The sequence below is a fragment of the Mustela erminea genome, chromosome 2 (assembly GCF_009829155.1).
Source record: "Mustela erminea isolate mMusErm1 chromosome 2, mMusErm1.Pri, whole genome shotgun sequence".
Taxonomy (NCBI): Eukaryota; Metazoa; Chordata; class Mammalia; order Carnivora; family Mustelidae; genus Mustela; species Mustela erminea.
The window spans coordinates 104,960,493-104,972,563 of NC_045615.1; positions in this window are offsets into that span (position 1 = coordinate 104,960,493).

Sequence of the window (12,071 nt, forward strand, 5' to 3'; positions counted from 1 at the left end):
CTTCTCATTGGATTTAGCCATTAGATTTAGACAACATCCAGCAGGATTTTGGTGGGTGGGAGGAGTGAAGTCAGACTACTTACTTCCTAGGGTCCTACCATTAAGAGCGATATAGGACAGGCAGGTCTCTGATAGAAGTCACTGTTCCTCTCAAGGCAGTGGGTGCTTGTAACTATCTTATCCTGTCCTTATTGGTCCAAATTATCACATTGTTCTTTGTGTTTCCCCTACAAGCTGCCCATTCCTGGAGAGTTAGTTTCATGGATAAGCCTATCTCAAGTTATCCCAACTTAAGTTTGCTGTCACTTACTGGTTCCCTGACTGCCATACACTGTTCCTAACTTAATAGAAAGTTCCTTTTTATCTAGGTGATGGACCCTTTCTTCCATCCTTTGCTGTCAGATGGAAAGGGTCTCACCTATCTGTCAAAATGGTAGCTCTTCAAGTCCACACAGACTAGATCTCAATGAAGACCAAAAAAAAAAAAAATTGGACTTTGTCACTTTCTTGATGCAGATTTTGTGACAAATATTTTGAGAGGCATTTTTGTGAAAAATCAAATTTGAACTAAGTGTTTTCCCTAAATACATTGAAGGCTCAACATTCTTTGTATACCTTCCAATTCAAAAAAAATCATCTGTGTCTTTTAACAACGTACTTACATTTTTGGTCCTCACCACTTTTTGAGAAAACACACTTCATGTGCGTGTACCTTTGTGAGGCTACACGTTCTCCCTGAATGTGTCGTAGGAAGCACAATAGCCTTTACTTTGCCCTCATTGACTGTACTTAAGCTTCCTCTGAAGATGAATTATACATCTTTAATGTTATTAAATTTTTCATCTTAAACGACCAGTAAGAAAGCCAGGGAGGGGAGTGCAGGGAAAGGAAAAAACAGACGGGGCGCCTGGGTGGCTCAGTGGGTTAAGCTGCTGCCTTCGGCTCAGGTCATGATCTCAGAGTCCTGGGATCGAGTCCCGCATCGGGCTCTCTGCTCAGCAGGGAGCCTGCTTCCTCCTCCTCTCTCTCTGCCTGCCTCTCTGCCTACTTGTGATCTCTCTCTGTCAAATAAATAAATAAATAAATAATCTTTAAAAAAAAAAAAAAAAAAAAAAAAAAAAAAAAAAAAAAAAAAAAAAGAAAGGAAAAAACAGGGAAAAGGAAAGACAGAAATCTACAGACCCCCTTCCCTCACATATCACCTAGTTACAGGTTTTCTGAGTGATTTATAGTCTTCTTCGTGTACAGAAAAGTATTTTTTTAACTTATTGCAATTATATACTCACTTTTATGTGCATCTTCTGATTAACATTTTAAGCATCTCTCCATATTTTTATGCTGCTTTCTGAAAAATCTTCCATTCAGATGACCTGATCCAGCATGGGATGTCTCTGCCACAAGCTATATAACCAGACCCTGCCATTTGATATGGAGGTTGTTGTTGTTAAGCTCAGACAATAGTCTGAGCTTAACAACTACCCTGGATGTCTTTGGAAGATGTTCCATCGTTGCCCTTTGTTGTTCTTTCTTTGCTTTTCTATTCTGTTCTTTTTTTCTGAATTAACCTTAGCTACCAAAACATTTAAACAATCATCCATCTCTAGCACCATGGAAAGTATAAGAATTTCTGCAAAATCCACATCTTGGCCAGAGAGATGCTGTCATCAAAGCAAATCCTGATAGCTTTCCAATTCTAGCCTTTCTGGCCTTGTTTGTGGTCTTGGATAATGTTGCATAAGTTATACAAATTATTAGTGACCCAAGGCTGAGAAAGCTAATGGTTTAGAGAGTGTATTTTCCAGACCAGAATTTGTGCCAGACTCTGTGCCAGATGGGCTGATGTTTATAAATGTTTTAAATGAGATCTCTCATTTTATGTATTTTGTGATCAATAACATTTTTATTTTATATATGAAGAAATATAGCAAAATATGTTTTAATAGACAGTTCTGTTGTTTTCAGTATCATTATTACCACACTGCTTTAATGCTGTTTTTGTTCATAAGTCTTTATTTTGGGTATTGTTTCTTTAAAAGGGATTCATTGAGGGGAACCTGGGTGGTCCAGTCAGTTAAGCATCTGACTTGGTTTCAGCTCAGGTCATAATCACAGGGTCATGGGATCAAGGCAGGCAATGGGCTCTGTGGTCACCACTGAGTCTGCTTGGATTTTCTCTCCCTCACTCTCTGCCCCTCCCTGCTGTGCATGCATGAGAGCACATGTGCATGCTCTCTCTCTCTCTCAATAAAATAAATCAATAAATCTTTAAAAAACGAGAGATTCATTGCAACAGAATTAGCCAGCAAAAGACTCTGATCATTGTTAAGGACCTTAATACATATTGTTCAGTTGCTTTCTGGAATGTTTGTACCATTTGAATTTGTATGAACTCATCTTAACGTATCAAGAGATCTGTATCACTGTTAAACATTACATACATATAAATTGCACATATATGTTTACTTATAAATTACATATAAGTTAATCATATATGATCTAAATATCCAATATTTATCAATTATACATACATGTACACATAATTTACATATATAATTTGAATACATACAATATACATTACAATAATATAAATTGTATGTATAAATATGTACACATGCCAATTACATGTGTGTATAATTTAAATATTTAGTAATTAGATAGGTGGAATAGTCATTCACTTTTATTACAATTAACTTAAAAATATTTCCAGAGCATCTGAGCAATTATATATATTTTTGCATAGTAATTATTTTACCTTTGGGAAGCATACATTTTTCCCTCCTGCTCCTAAAACTACAGGCCTTGATGACAAGTGTTCCTACTCTTCCTCCTACAGTTGGCCACACCACCCTTCAGTTTCCCAGTGTTCAAACTGAAGAGAATAGATAGCATGGGAGTCAAGAAGGGGAATATTCAACTTGCAACTGGGTGGTATTATTGGTTCTAATGTTCCCATTTAACCCTCTCTGCTGTGGTTTGTGGTTTTGGCTGGTGCTGAACCAGTTACACACATGGTTACTGACCCAAAGTTTCAGGGTATCAAGTTTTGAAGTGTAGCCCACTAGAGCAGATATGATGTCGATGGGTCTGATGCTTGCAAAATATTCAAGCAGTATCTTAATGGAGTCAAAATCTATGAGCCAGAGTTCCAGATATGATGGGGAGCTATTCAACCCACATCCTTAGTTCATCTGGGTCTTATGGTGAAGAACAAGTGACAATGCTTGAAAGGGAAGACATCAAACCCTCTGTAAGTGCGCCTATGCCTGGTTCTCCCAGTTCTACCCCCTATAAAAACTAGCTGCAAAGAAACAGCACTGGGACAGAACACATTTGATTTCATTGCCAGTCTTTGCCAGTCTTTGCTCTGCACCCAGATAAAAGATCAGAAGTGTGTGCAGAGTACAGCTGAGCTGAAGAGAAGGGCCTGGGTGTGGGATTTAGCAGACAAAGCAAGTCCACAGCCTCTTCCAGATGCTTCCTGTGGGTCTTATCCTACAGCACCTTTTCTCACCTCAGAACTTTGCACTCCAGTCTCTGGCTCCTTTGCACTCAGACCTCAGCCTCACATCTTACTCTGCCCCTGATGCACTGATAACCCTATGTAAAGGCCCCTCTCCTGCACTGTGATGACATTGTCCTAGGATGTTGTCCTTGAAGCAGTGGTCACCCCTCAAATGTGTGTGCATGCATGCTCACTTTCTTTTCTGGGCCCCGAACTAGAACTCAAGCCCCAAGAGATCTGGAATGCCTCTTCCCTGTTCATCACTATGTGCCAACACCTCCCATGTACTAGCAACTGTGTAAATATTTGTCAAGTGAATAAATTATGAACTGATGGATCAACTGAAGGAGAAAGCCCTGCAGAAACAGGATGCAGGACTGAAGCACTCTGTGAGAGGAAAAAGTCATGAGTAATCCAAACAGTGGCCTATAGAATGGGGGAGTGGTAAGACTGGTCTATATGAAGGAATATGTTATCGCCGGCAGGGGTAGCATTAACTGTATATGCCAGTGATAAAAAGCAGACCGACTTTTACTTGCTTTCATTATTTTTCTAATTTAAATTCAATTAATTAACATATAGTGTACTATTGTTTCAGAGGTAGAGTTCATTGATTTATCAGTTGCATATAGCACCCAGTGCTCATTACGTCACGTGCCATCCTTAATGCCCATCACTCAGTTACACCATCCTCCCACCTGTCTTCCTTCCTGCAACTTTCAGTTGTTCTCCAGATTTAAGATTCTCTTGTGGTTTTTCTCCGTCTCTGATTATGTCTTGTTTTATTATTCCTTCCCTTCCTCTGTGCTCTTCTGTTTTGTTTCTTAAATTCCACATATGAGTTAAATCATATAATTAACTTTCTCCGATTAACTTATTTTACTTAGCGTAATACCCACCAGTTTGATCCACATCATTGCAAATGGTAAGATTTCATCCGTTTTGATGTCTGCATAATATTCCACCATATACGTGTGTGTGTGTGTGTGTGTGTGTGTGTGTGTACACACATATGCACCACATCTTCTTTATCCACACATCAGGGCTCTTTCACTATTGTTTTTAAACTCTGCAGACACTGTGCTCCTCAATGTCAGCACCTGGGGCAGACAGCTCCCTCTGCCTGCCCTTGGTACAACTAGATTCACAAGCAAGTCCTCTTCCAGGTGTGGAGAAAGAACTATTACATGTAGGCAAGGGGAGGAACACCAACACTCTCCATTAGCTATTCAGTAAATATTTGTTGATTCTCTGCTATGAGACCAGTACTGTGTGAAGTAAAAGAGAGACACGGGCAGAGTGCTGGACTTTGTCTGGCTGGGGACTCTGGCCAGAAGTGACCATGACAAAGAATGGAATTTAAGTCTACTCCACAGGCCTACACTTAAAAACTGCTTTGGAGATGTCGTGAAGGTATTGTCCCTCTACCTATGAAGTTAAATCCAAAATGTGTCTCAGCTGGGCTCTGAAAGTCTCATGGGCCAGTATAGCAAGAAGAGGAAAATGCTTTGAGCAAAGAAGGCATAGAGGTGTGAAAACTTACGTTCTGTTTGGGATTCCTGGCTAGTGTGCCTGGCATTCTCGTGACTTGAAGTATGGCTGAGTACATGGTGGAGTAGAGAAAGGGGACAGGCAGGTAAAGTCAGGCCAAGCTCGCAAAATACCTTCAATGCTACTTTCAAAAACCAAAAAACAAAGAGCAAATGGGCCTTCCGTCAGTGATCAGCCGGTAAGGGGCGTGGTTGCCCTGTGACGATCACAGCCGATGTAGATAAGCTGAAGGCCATGCAAATGGCAGCCAGCCTAGGAAGTGGAACTCCGGACACGTCCACCTGCTTTCTGCATCTCTGCTCCCATCCCTTATTCACTGCCATTTATTATACATCAAAAACCCATTCATGGGGGCCCCTGGTTAGCTCAGTCGGGGGAGCGTCCTGCTCTTGGAATTGGCTCAGGTCATATTCTCATGAGTTCTGGGACGCAGCCCTGGGTAGGGCTCCAGGCTCAGCAGGGAGTCGGCTTGAAGAATCTTTCCCTCTGCCCCTCCCCATCGTGCTCTCTCTCTCTCTCTCAAAAATAAATAAGTCTTTAAAAAAACCCATTCATGTTTATTAATGACAGTCTAGAGTACATCACAGAAGTGCAGTATTTAAAAACTGGAGGTTGTTTGAATGATAAGATTGCCAAGGAAAAACAAATTCCTCCACATTTGAAACCCTCTCAATTCCACCAGCTCTGTGGCTTTGAAACAAGAGCTCAGGGTTTTCAAACTCCAAGCATTTTCCAAAAGAAGAGAACCCAAGCTTGAGATACTCCAAATATTAACTGGTGCTCTGTATGCCATGAATATGCCAAGGTCTTTGGCAGGAAAGGTCCATTGTCTCTGGTACAGTGGTAGTAAAATACGTAATGTGCTATGATTATACATATATTAGATGCATATATGAAAATGATGCACGTGCAGGCACAGGGAACAGAACAGAGAGAAACTGAGGACAGATTCAGTGTTGTGTGACAAGGAGAATCTGTTGTAGCAGGAGATGGTCCTGGGCTCAAACCCCAGCTTCAACTTCTTCTCCTCCAAACAGTCATTGTCAAGGTTCACAGAAACAGAACACACCAAAGACGTCAATTCCATGTCCAAGCAAGCTCACATTTCCATTTGGTCCAAAACAATAGTGACATTGAAACCCTAGTGTGATTGCAGGTTTTTGGTTCCTCTCATCAATGACTTCCAACTCTCTCTTCCACCCCCGCAGGAGCATATCACGTGCATATCACCCGTTCTCACTGCCTTGTGGGTTGTCTGTCTGCTGAAGCTCAGGTTGTATCATACAACCTGAGGTTTCTACAATAGCAGCACTCCTGAATCTCAAAGGCTTTGTGTGCAAAAATTCGTTTCTAGCTCACATGAAATCCAAAGAGCATCCAATGACTTCAGCACAGTTGTCCTCATGCCACTTGTCCTTACTGTATATACGTCTAGGGAGGATAGGGGTTGGACAGTGCACCAGGAATTACCATTCCACTGGATCCTGAAGAAACCCAGATCCTCCCATAATCCCACAAAATCTCTCATGAAACCAGCTCGTTGAACTGCTGTCCTTCATGTACACTTTCCTGCATACAAATCTCTAGAAAAAAGACTTTTAAGCACCAGCTCCCTTTCCCCAGTGATACAGTGCAGTTTGCACACATCCTACATGCATTTCCTCTTGCCAGTTCTTGCCAAGGCCCCACTAGAGACCCAGACGGTGCTGCCTTAGCCACTCCCACTGTGAAATGACTGACAGAAGCCCCCAGTGAAATGAAAAATAGCAAACACTCCCAAACCGTTGCTGAAGCCTCCACTTAAACCTCCTGGATGGTGGGAGTGACTTTCTGAGAATGAGGTGTGTGAATAAGATGGCTCTCGGGACAGAGGGAGCAACTGGGAAGGAGTCTTCCAGTTTCCTCGTCCAAGAGCATCACAAAATGGCCATAGCTTCTGAGAGATCATTTTTCTGGCTCCCATCCAGGATTATTTAAAAAAAAAAAAATCTAAGGCACTAATTTCAGTTAGAACAGCCTGTTACTTAAAATCTTGGCACATGACAAGAAATGAAAAAGAGAGAAACAAGAAAGAAGGAAGGGAGGGAAAAAAAAACAGGATGAGGAACAGACAAAACTCCCCTCCTTATTTCACCTACAGTTGGTTACAATATTGTAGAACTTGCCAGGACCTTCAAGACATCTAGTTCTATGGCCTTTTCCAGAGAAGGATATCTGAGCCTTGGAGAAGTAAAGGTATTTGTCTCAAATCACAAAACCAGTGAATAGATGAGCTAAAAATTGGTGCCTCACTCTGCATAGCCGCATGTTGTCTAGAGAAACACCAGCTCCAATGCGTATCTTTCCCAGATTTGCAACAGAGATTGCAGCCACGGTGCTGAGAGAACAGAGCCAAGGGCCAGAGAAGCAGGCTTCTTGGAAAGGGTTCAGGGGGACCAAGGAGAAAGGGAGGGAGCCTCCCAGTTGGGAGGAGTCTTGGCTCTCCACTGAGGAGCACAGAGGAATCCTTCACAGGGAGCTATTGAGAAATCCCTCCAGGGTGGTAAACAACTCCAAGTGTGTAACTGCTGGCAGAGGATGAAATACTGATGTGAACAAAGTCAATTTAATGCACTACTTCGTTGCTTTCTTTTTTCTTCCTCCGTCCCTCCTGTCCTTTCTCTTCAAGTCCTCTACCACTTCTCCCCTGTCTTCCCATCTTTCTTCTCTTTCTTCCTCTCCTCTTTCTTTCATAAACCCCGAAGTGATTCATCTCTTCAGCTATCTAAACCCTAGCTGTTTAGAAATCCCAGCATTTATCAATTTTCCATGGAGTGTGTGTGGTGGTGCCCATATTGCAGAGATTTTGTGTGTGTCTCTGCCAATCCTTCACCATTCCTTCCCCTCACTAATGAGTACATTTGTGCAGCATCTTTTTTTTTTTTTTTTTTTTTTTTTTTTTTTTTTTGTAAAGTGGGGTTGGGGAGGAGCAGAGGAAGAGGGTGAGAGACAAAATCTTAAGCACACTCCACGCTCAGGGCAGAGTTTGATTGGGGGCTGGATGTCATGACCCTGAGATCATGACCTGGGCCGATATCAAAAGTTGGATGCTTAATTGATGGAGCCACTTAGGTACCCCAAGTTTATGTCATTCTGAACATATGTAGTAGCTAAAGCATGGAGCTACTGGTTGGTCACATAGGCCTAGATTACAATTCTGACTCTATCCCTGTCTGACTGTGTGCCCTTGGGGAAGTCGTTCCCTGTCTCTGAGTCTCACTTTCCACAGCTGACCACAGGGACAAAGCACACACCACAGCGTATCATGAGGTTGAAACATGAGATGCTTCTCATCATGTAAGTTCTCTCGCTGATCTTTGGAGTTTGCCTTCCTGTTCTCTCTGGTGTCTGTTCCTATGTGCCAGATGAAAGAGTTGATTCATTTATTCATTCATTAAGTAGCAACAGCATAGACCAGGAACTGGGGCAGGCCCAAGGATTCAGGAATGAACAGAAAACAGAATTTGAACCTAGAGATTTGAACCCAGCAGTCTGACTCAGGCCATGATTCCACCATCATGGGACACCGCCTCAAACTCCATTAAGCAGGGAGGCACTCTCAAGTATCACTCATCAGATCCAAATCACAGAATGACATTGAATCTTTTGACATGTTTCAGAAAAACCTGTGGCTCTTAAAACAAACAAACAAACAAAAAAATCAGATTCCCAAAGCCCAGGCCTATCCCTGTGACTCAAAATCTGTCGGAAGTAAAGTCTTCTTAGTTAAACTTTTTTAAAAAGTATTTTATTTATTTATTTGAGAGAAAGAGAGAGACATAGTGAGAAGAAGCATAGTGGGGAAGAGAGAGAGAAGCAGACTCTCCATGAGCCCCTGGGAACCAGGTGGAGGGCTTGATTCCCGGACTCTGGGATCATGACCTGAGACCAAGGCAGATGCTTAACCAACTAACCTACCCAGGTGGCTCTTTAGTTAAACTTTTTAAAAAGCTCTCTGGTGCCTTGCATGTATAAGCCATCATTAGAACACTGATGCAGGAACAGAAGGAATTTAAGACAACCTTTAGGAATCTACTGAAAAATGGGGGCTATGACCCTTGGTGGGATGGAGGCAAACCCAGGACCATCTGTCAAATCTTGGGTCAAATATCCCCTATCCTGGGGCGCCTGGGTGGCTCAGTGGATTAAGCCGCTGCCTTCGGTTCAGGTCATGATCTCAGTGTCCTGGGATCGAGCCCCGCATCGGGCTCTTTGCTCAGCGGGAGCCTGCTTCTCTCTCTCTCTCTCTCTGCCTGATTCTCCGCCTACTTGTGATCTTTCTCTCTGTCAAATAAATAAATAAAATCTTGAAATAAATAAATAAATAAATAAATAAATATCCCCTATCCTGTGCTACCTTCCCCAGTCCAGGTGACTGTCATGCTCCCTTTGGACACTGTCCCCCACTCCAGCAGGGTTTGTAGGTTGAACTGTGGTCTTCCTCCATCTCTGTCTCCTGCCACTTGTCAGACTGTCTCAGCCATTTGTTTCCATTTTGCACACATCAGAAGCCTCATGAGATGTGTTGAAAGAATATCCAGAAGTCCTTCAATAAGATCCTTCAGTAGGATTTCAGGATGCAGACAGAAAGACTGAAACTAAGAAGGGAAGACAAGGCAAGATGGTCTGGGAAGGAGTGAAACTGAGTGAACACTAGCCTGACTTTTCCAGCTCCCATTTCTCAAACTTCCCCAAGGCTGAGAATCTGAAAAAGAGTCTCAAGCTGGAAGAACTCCTTAAAACCATAAATTCTATCCTCTCCACCTCCATTTGCAAAACAGCTGCTTTCCCTTCCAGAGGCCCCTGGGTGTGGCTACTGAGTGTCCTTGAAAGGAGTGCATTCATCTCCTTTTATCTTGTGTTCTAAACCTTAGACACCCCTCAGAGATCTAGAGTCTGCATGTTGGGGCACATCAGAGCTGTGTCTAAAGCCCTGTGAGAGGCTGAATAATGGCTCCAAAGATGTCTACACCCTAATCCTCCAGAACCTGTGAATATGACACCTTACATGGCACAGGGACTTGGCTGATGTGATCAAGGTAAGAATTTTGAGGTAGGGAGATCATCTTGGGTTATCTGAGTGAGCCCAGTGTAATCACAAGGGTCCTTGTAAGAGGGAAGCAGGGGTCTGAAGAAGAGCGGTGATGGGAGGCCAACTGGCCAAGGAATGAGACTGCCTCCAGCAGCTAGAAAAGACAATAGAAAAGATTGTCCCCTAGAATTTCCAGAAGGGACAACTCCCTTGTCACACTTTGACTTGAGCTCACTGAGACTGACTTTGGACTTAGAAGTTCCAGAAACATAAGATAATAAATGTGTGTTGTCTTACACCATTAGTCAAATGTATGGTAATCTATTTGTGTTGATAGGAAATTAGTACAGGTGCCTTGCTGTATTTTCTGGATTCACAGAAACCCACTTGTAGGAGAAAAACCCATTCCTACACAAGACAGACACTCTGGAACCTTACTGCTATTAAAAAAAAAAAAAAAAAAAAAAAAATGACTCAAAGATGGCCTGTGTGCTTTGGCACCTACGTTGTTTACTTCATGGCAGGCTGAGACCTGTTAGCTCAAAAGCCCACGGGCTCCTAACTCAAATTTTTACACATCCAGTTATTTTTAACATAACCCAAACAAGCATATTTTCAGCCATGTGGACACTGCCTGCTTTGTGTACCCCCGAAAATCTCACCGAGCAACTGTTAGCCCTTGATAAGAGACTTATAGTTACAAGTCCCCAGGCAGCTGTTGCCTGTCAGAGTTCTCAGACTCAGAGACTCCTGGCCGTGCTACTGAGTGACATCCCCTAGACTTTTAAGTCCCATTCAGACCCCCTCTCCCCCAAGGTTCCCCGGCCCTCCTCCCCATCGGGATGGGGAGCCCCTTGCTTATGCCGCATGCAGTCCCACCACACTATCCTATACAAGTGCTACTTGGTAAGCAATCTTTTTCCTTGACCAGCCCCAAATCCCTTGAACCCTTTACACCTAGAAACCCCTCTTAAGAGAAATGCCCCCATGCCCGGGACTTCTTTTGAATTACTGAGCTATATTAGAAATCACACTATAAACTCTAAGGTGTCAAATTCTCTCTCTGTAAGACTATGAATATTTGCACAATTAGCTCTCTATGAAGTTAAATATAGAGCCATCCTATTTCTAGTTCTAAAACTTTTTCACACTCAGTATCTAGGAAGTTGGTATATGAGACATAATGATACCTCTTCAATCACTTTGCCCATGACTGATGGATAAAAATTAAACAAAGCAAACAAACAAAAAGCTAGTATTTTAATGTACCTCCCACCGTTAGTCTGTTCTTTCAGTTACTTTTTTTTTTCATTTTCCCCCAGTTACTTTTAATAGAGGTTAAGCACATTATCTGTCTTTCATTACTAAGGATCTCATTGTTTTAGCATTTATTTCAAACAGTTTGGTCAGCGAGGCTCAATCTACAATGGTGAATTGTTTTCAAACAAAATTGACAAGGCCATAGGTTAATTTTCACTGTGGAAATATTTGATTGATGATGTGTATACCTTGCAGTTGTGATGTTGAACACTTCCCAGGTATGTAAGGAACAATATTATTTAGATAGACAATAATGTCCTTCTCAGGATGCGAGAACTTGAAAACTGTGTACAGTAGCTTAAATGATGACTATGAATGATTGGTTTGAAGCTAAGCCACAAGTTAGGCACATGAAAAGTGGGTGTAATTAGGTCTGCTTCACATTATCATGTTTATTTCCCATCTATAAACTGTCAAATAATGCAACAGTTGGAAACTGGAATTGTCATGCAATGACGGTGTGTAGAGTTAGCACTTTGCGGAAGTCCTTCTGCATACACTGCCAGTGACTCAACAACAGGGTTGAGCTGCTTGCAATGAAATACAGCCTAAGATTGGATTTTCATTCTCCTTTTTTGAAATATATATCAATATTTCATGTACATATAATATATATATATTTTCATA